The 5,871-nt window shown below is 40.3% G+C and overlaps 1 pseudogene; it reads right to left on the bottom strand.

Annotated features, from left to right (window-relative positions):
• Window positions 1-268: 268 nt before the first annotated feature.
• On the bottom strand, window positions 269-575 carry LOC133255422 (large ribosomal subunit protein eL43-like; annotated as a pseudogene).
• Window positions 576-5,871: the final 5,296 nt, after the last annotated feature.

Genomic DNA, 5,871 nt, shown 5'->3' with positions numbered 1-5,871 from the left:
TCACACAGTCATCCAGAAAACCAGGGCACCTCTCCAGGCCCTGTAACTCTAGAGTCCCCACACTTAAGCTTTATGTGGACACACCTCAAATTATTCAGTTATCTGTGATAAAGAGTCTACTTTCTTTCCTTCCAGTCAGCCACAGGCCAGTACTTTTGTAAAAAAAAAACAAAAACAAAAAAAACAAATTCCTTCAAAAAAGAAATATGAAACATAAAAAAGACAAGCTTTTTTTTTTTTAACATAAATTAACCGATTTATTATAGGCTAGCAACATTATCAAACGGTGGTGCTTCTACTGGTCCTTCAATTCCTTCAGTCTTCTGATGGCAGACTTTACTGTGACAGCAGAAGTGGTGTTTTCATGCTGTTTTCATGCAGGAACCACAGTGCCAAATGCCCACAACTCATCTCTTTATCTTGGTTTTGTCACAGAAGGAGCAGGTATACTTGGCGTGCTGGCTGATTTCAATTTTCTTCACCATTTTCCCGAGGGAGGCACCATAACGGGTCCCGTATTTGCCCATGATTCTGACCTTCTTGGTGCGTTTCACCATGTTAACGCAACCTAGATCCAATCCCAAGAGCAAGACAGCTTTTTTTTAAGAAAAAAAAAAAAAAAGACTAGGCTGGGGACTTCCCTGGCAATCCCATGGTTAAGACTCTGCACTGCCAATGCAGGGGCACAGCTTTGATTCCTGGTCAGGGAACTAAGATCTCACATGCCATAAAGCATGGCATAGCCAAAAAACATTAAAAATAGATGAGTGAATAAATTAAAAGGCTTAAAAAGATAAGCCTAATTTAGAAAAGATTAAATTCAAGATAAAACTATGTTTCAGTAGTACTTTGATGTTGCAGTTGTGTCAAATTTCTATAAAAGTTGCTCATGCTTTCCGTCAGTGTATATGTTTACCTGATCTCAAAGATTTGCAGACTAGCAAGAGTCTGTGTATCACACGTGAAGAGCACTGTTCTGGGGATCCCGTCAGTAGAGAGAGCTACAGTCTCTCTCTCAGGAGGGGAGTGGAAAGAAGGCACAAGGAGGATGCCACCTTCCCAAAATGATGGTGATAGGACTTGAGAAGGGGGAGGAGTGGGACTCGAGTCAATCAGGTCCAGACCTCTGTCAACCAACTCAAGGGGACACTTTATACCAAGCATCCACGTGTGACAGGCAGAGTGGGGCCATGTGGCCTGAGCCTCCTGCCGACTGAAGTCTCAAATTTTAGACTTTTGGTTCATGATCAGATGAGGTAATACATACATGTCATCACTGAGGCATACTCATAGATCACAATAGATGTTCAAGTATAAATTTTAAATTGGGCCCCATTAACAGTCCACACTCCCTATGGTACTCTATGATTTGGTATTTTAAATTTAATCTCTAATTTGTCTTATGGATCATACCACCGCATTGCATTATACAATTCTGCATCAAAACCTAAAAATTTATTAATTGTAAAATGTATTGTTATATACCACAATTTTTTGTTTCCTTTCTATATCGAGTTTTACATCATAAGTATATGATCATATGACCCTTCAATCCTACCCCTGGACATATATCTGGAGAAAAACATGGTCTGAAAGGATACAGGCACCCCTGTGTTCACTGAAGCACTGTTTATAGTAGCCTAAATGCAAACAAACTAAATGTTCATTGACAGAGGAATGGATAAAGAATATGTGGTACATAGATCATGGCATCTGGTCCCATCACTTCATGGGAAATAGATGGGGAAACAGTGGAAACAGTGTCAGACTATTTTTGGGGCTCCAAAATCACTGCAGATGGTGACTGCAGCATGAAATTAAAAGACGCTTACTCCTTGGAAGAAAAGTTATGACCAACCTAGATAGCATATTCAAAAGCACAGACATTACTTTGCCAACAAAGTAATGTCAAGGCTATGGTTTTTCCAGTGGTCATGTATGGCTGTGAGAGTTGGACTGTGAAGAAAGCTGAGTGCCAAAGAATTGATGCCTTTGAACTGTGGTGTTGGAGAAGACTCTTGAGAGTCCCTTGGACTGCAAGGAGATCCAACCAGTCCATTCTGAAGGAGATCAGCCCTGGGATTTCTTTGGAAGGAATTATGCTAAAGCTGAAACTCCAGTACTTCGGCCACCTCATGCGAAGAGATGACTCATTGGAAAAGACTCTGATGCTGGGAGGGATTGGGGGCAGGAGGAGAAGGGGACAACAGAGGATGAGATGGCTGGATGGCGTCACTGACTCGATGAACGTGAGTCTAAGTGAACTCTGGGAGTTGGTGACGGACAGGGAGGCCTGGAGTGCTGCGATTCATGGGGTCGCAAAGAGTCGGACACGACTGAGTGACTGAACTGAACTGAACTGATATACCATGGAATATTACTCAGCCATTAAAAAGAATGAAATAATGTCATTTACAGTAACAAGGTTGGACCTAGAGATTGTCTTACTAAGTGAAGTAAGTCAGACAGAGAAGGAGAAATATCATATGACGTCCCTTATATGTGGAATCTAGAAAGAAACGATACAAATGAACTTACAAAACAGAAAGAGACTCACAGACTTAGAAAATAAACTCACAATTGCCAGTGGGGAAATGATGAAGGGCAGGGATAGTTAGGGAGTTTGGGGCCAACATGTACACACTGCTACATTTAAAATGGATAACAAACAATGTCCTACTGTACAGCACAGCAAACTGCTCAATGTTGTGTGGCAGCCTGGATGGGAGGGGAGTCTGGGGGGAGAATGGATACATGTATATGTATGGCTGAATCCCTTTGTAGTCCACCTGAAACTGTCATAACATTGTTAATCAGTTATACTCCAAAATAAAAAAGTTATTGTTTAAAAAAAATATATTGCTGAAAAAGTAGAAGAAAGTAGGATGTTGTTAGCAGAATAATATTTTAAATATCCCAGGAAATAAGAGATCAACAAGCAGGCTGTTTATAGTAAATTCTATTTCCTTATCTCTAAAATGAAAATGACCAATTAGATGTAAAAGACCTTGAAAATATTAAACTGTTGTATTTAAGCTACTGGTTATTGGTAGTTTAAAAAACAAGACAAAAGGCCCTGAAATGGAGTCACTTAGGCTAAACCCATGTCATCAAACCAAGAACTAACTTTATTACAATTTTGGCCCTCCCTGAAACAGAATCTTAAACCAGCCAATCCGGAATTGCCTAACAAGCAATAGTTAGGTAATCTGTCTGATAGACACCCACTATCCCCTAAAGGAAAGTAACCTTGCAATAAACAACCCACTTTTCCCCTAGTGTAACTTCCTCGTTCCTGCTCCACTCTGCCTATAGAAGACTGTCATTTTATACAGCTCCTCACTCCTCAAAGTGCCTTTCTATCTGCTAGACTGAATGCTGCCTGATTCTAATCAATTTTTGTTCAAATCAACTCAAAGTGTTTAAAACACCTCAGTTTATCTTTAGAAGAGGAAACTGAGGAGACCTCCAAGATTCCCAGAAGCAGCAAACAGCGAAGCTTAGGCACCTGAGGGCTGCTTGAGCTCGCTGCTTTCTCTCTGTCTCTGGAGGTGTGGGCAAGTCTCTCTTAGAACTTAGTTCAAAAGTTTTTACATTATGAGCTTTCAGACTTTATTCAACAATTTCTTTTTTCAGGGTCCATAAATTGGCTGGAGTCAGACTGAGTCTGACTTAAACCAGATAGTATCTGGGGTCGGATTGGGCTGAACTTGAAACCAGATGGGGTCCAGGATCAGACTTGGTCTCACTTTAAGCTGGCCTAGGTTCAGTGTGAATAAAATTCTGTTTTAAGGTTGAACAGGAAGATTGATCTTATCAAAGATAATGCTAGAGTACAGTGACCACAGTGGAGAACTTTTAACCTAGATGAGCTTATCCATTTAGGAGGCGCCCTAGAGAATGGCAACCCATTCCAGTATTCTTGCCTAGAGAATCCCATGGACAGAGGAGCCTGGCAGGCTATAGTCCATGGGGTCACAAGAGTCGGACATGACTTAGTGACTAAACCACCACCAAGCTTATCCATTTAGGAGGTGCCCTAGAGGGTCTCAGTCAAGCACTGACCGTAAAGAATAGAGGAAAAATTATTTTTCCTCCTCTACAGCACCTGGCGACCAGGCTGAGACTCACAGGGACATCCATTCTCTCCACATTTGCAGATGGGCTCCTGAGAAAACCAGCAGAAGCTGGCAAAAAGTGAGAACTCAAACCAAATTCAGTTCTCCCAGATTTCTATCTGCAGTACCTGATTGAGAAAAGATGGTAAAATTTTATGTTGTCCCTTTCTGTCCAAATTCAGATTGGCAGACAAAATATATAAGAATCAGATCTTTGAATTATGACTCATGACCGTGCTTTTGGGTACCCATTGGTTGTTGGTCTGTTCTCTTCTTGGGATAGATTTGCCCTTGTATGTCTCATTTTGTGTCTGAGAACTTAGAGAGGACCTAAAAATACAGCCAGACACAAAGATGAATTGCAGTCTATTTGTGGCTAGGGTTCTACCAACTGTTGCCAACTCTCAGAGGATTTACTAAATCTTTCTTCTTCTTCTTTTTTTTTTTTTTGGTTATCTTTAGGAATGGCTATCGCTCTTGAGTAAGTATCTTTTGCACCCTATTTGAGGATACCTCTCATGTTCATGAAGCTGTTCTATACTTCTAGGAGTACTTACTATTTGTCTTGGTTCAAATCTGACAAAGATAATCAAAAGGATGTTTTAAAAGTAGCCCTATGGTCAAAAGTTAGCCAAATTGGTATCTGATATTCAGAGCCTGAAAGGAACTTTTTTTAGACCTTCTCCCTTAACCTAAAGTGAACTTATGTACCCAGAGGGAAAGAAAAACATTCTGAAGCCTTTTGGTGGGAGGATCTACCAAAACATTTCAAAGAAACACAGCTCTAAATCTAGAACATAGGGCTCTTTTGATTTCCCTCTTAGCTGAAGATCTTCTGTCTGATATAAAGAAGCAAATCGAAGATGATGTAGTTGGACAAACAGGTTGGAATCTTGATATCATTCAGGTTGCAATCCAGTTTTTTTCTGAGGAATTAAATACAACTGTATTGTCCTACACATCTTTTCAAGAATAGAAATGCGATGCTAGAAACAACTCAAAGCCCACCTATCCTTTTTACCAATCTCAGATCCTCTACTATCATGTCAAAAGGCTTGCAGATATTGTAAAATACCTGTGCTTAGGAAACAAAAGTCCCTCTTGGTGGAACTTGCATTCTTCCTCTATGCATTTTAAGATATAAACGTTCTCCCTGGTATTCTTCAAGAATCAAGGTAATTCATATCAGAAAGAGAAAAAGAAAAGGAAAAGGCTATTTGGAAAACTTGGCCTTAAAATTTCTTCTACAAATATTAGTAAAAAGTTTACACCATCCAAGCAGATAACCTTAACATATCATACAACTTTGGATGCAAATGTTCTTTTGTAGGTTTCCCAGGTGGCTCAGTGGTAAAGAATCCACCTGCCAATGCAGGAGACATGGGTTCAACCTCTGGGTAGGGAAGATCCCCTGGAGGAGGAAATGGTAACCCACTCCAGTATTCTTGCCTGGAAAGTCCCATGGACAGAGGAGCCTGGCTGGCTACAGTCCATAGGGTTGCAAAGAGTCAGACACGACCAAGCACGCACATATGTTCTTTTATAACCTGGTGAGTTTGCAGTAATCATACCTTTTTGTGGCTAAAATTAATAGCTAGGACTGGAAGCAACTTAGATATCCATTGAAAGATGAATAGATACAGAAGTTGGGGTACATATACACAACTGAATAGTACTCAGCTATAAAAAGGAATGCCTTTGAGTTGGTTCTAATGAGGTGGATGAACCTAGAGCCTATTACACAAAGTGAAGT

The sequence above is a fragment of the Bos javanicus genome, chromosome 10 (genome assembly GCF_032452875.1).
Source record: "Bos javanicus breed banteng chromosome 10, ARS-OSU_banteng_1.0, whole genome shotgun sequence".
Lineage (NCBI taxonomy): Eukaryota > Metazoa > Chordata > Mammalia > Artiodactyla > Bovidae > Bos > Bos javanicus.
This window is presented reverse-complemented; position numbering and strand designations above follow the sequence as displayed.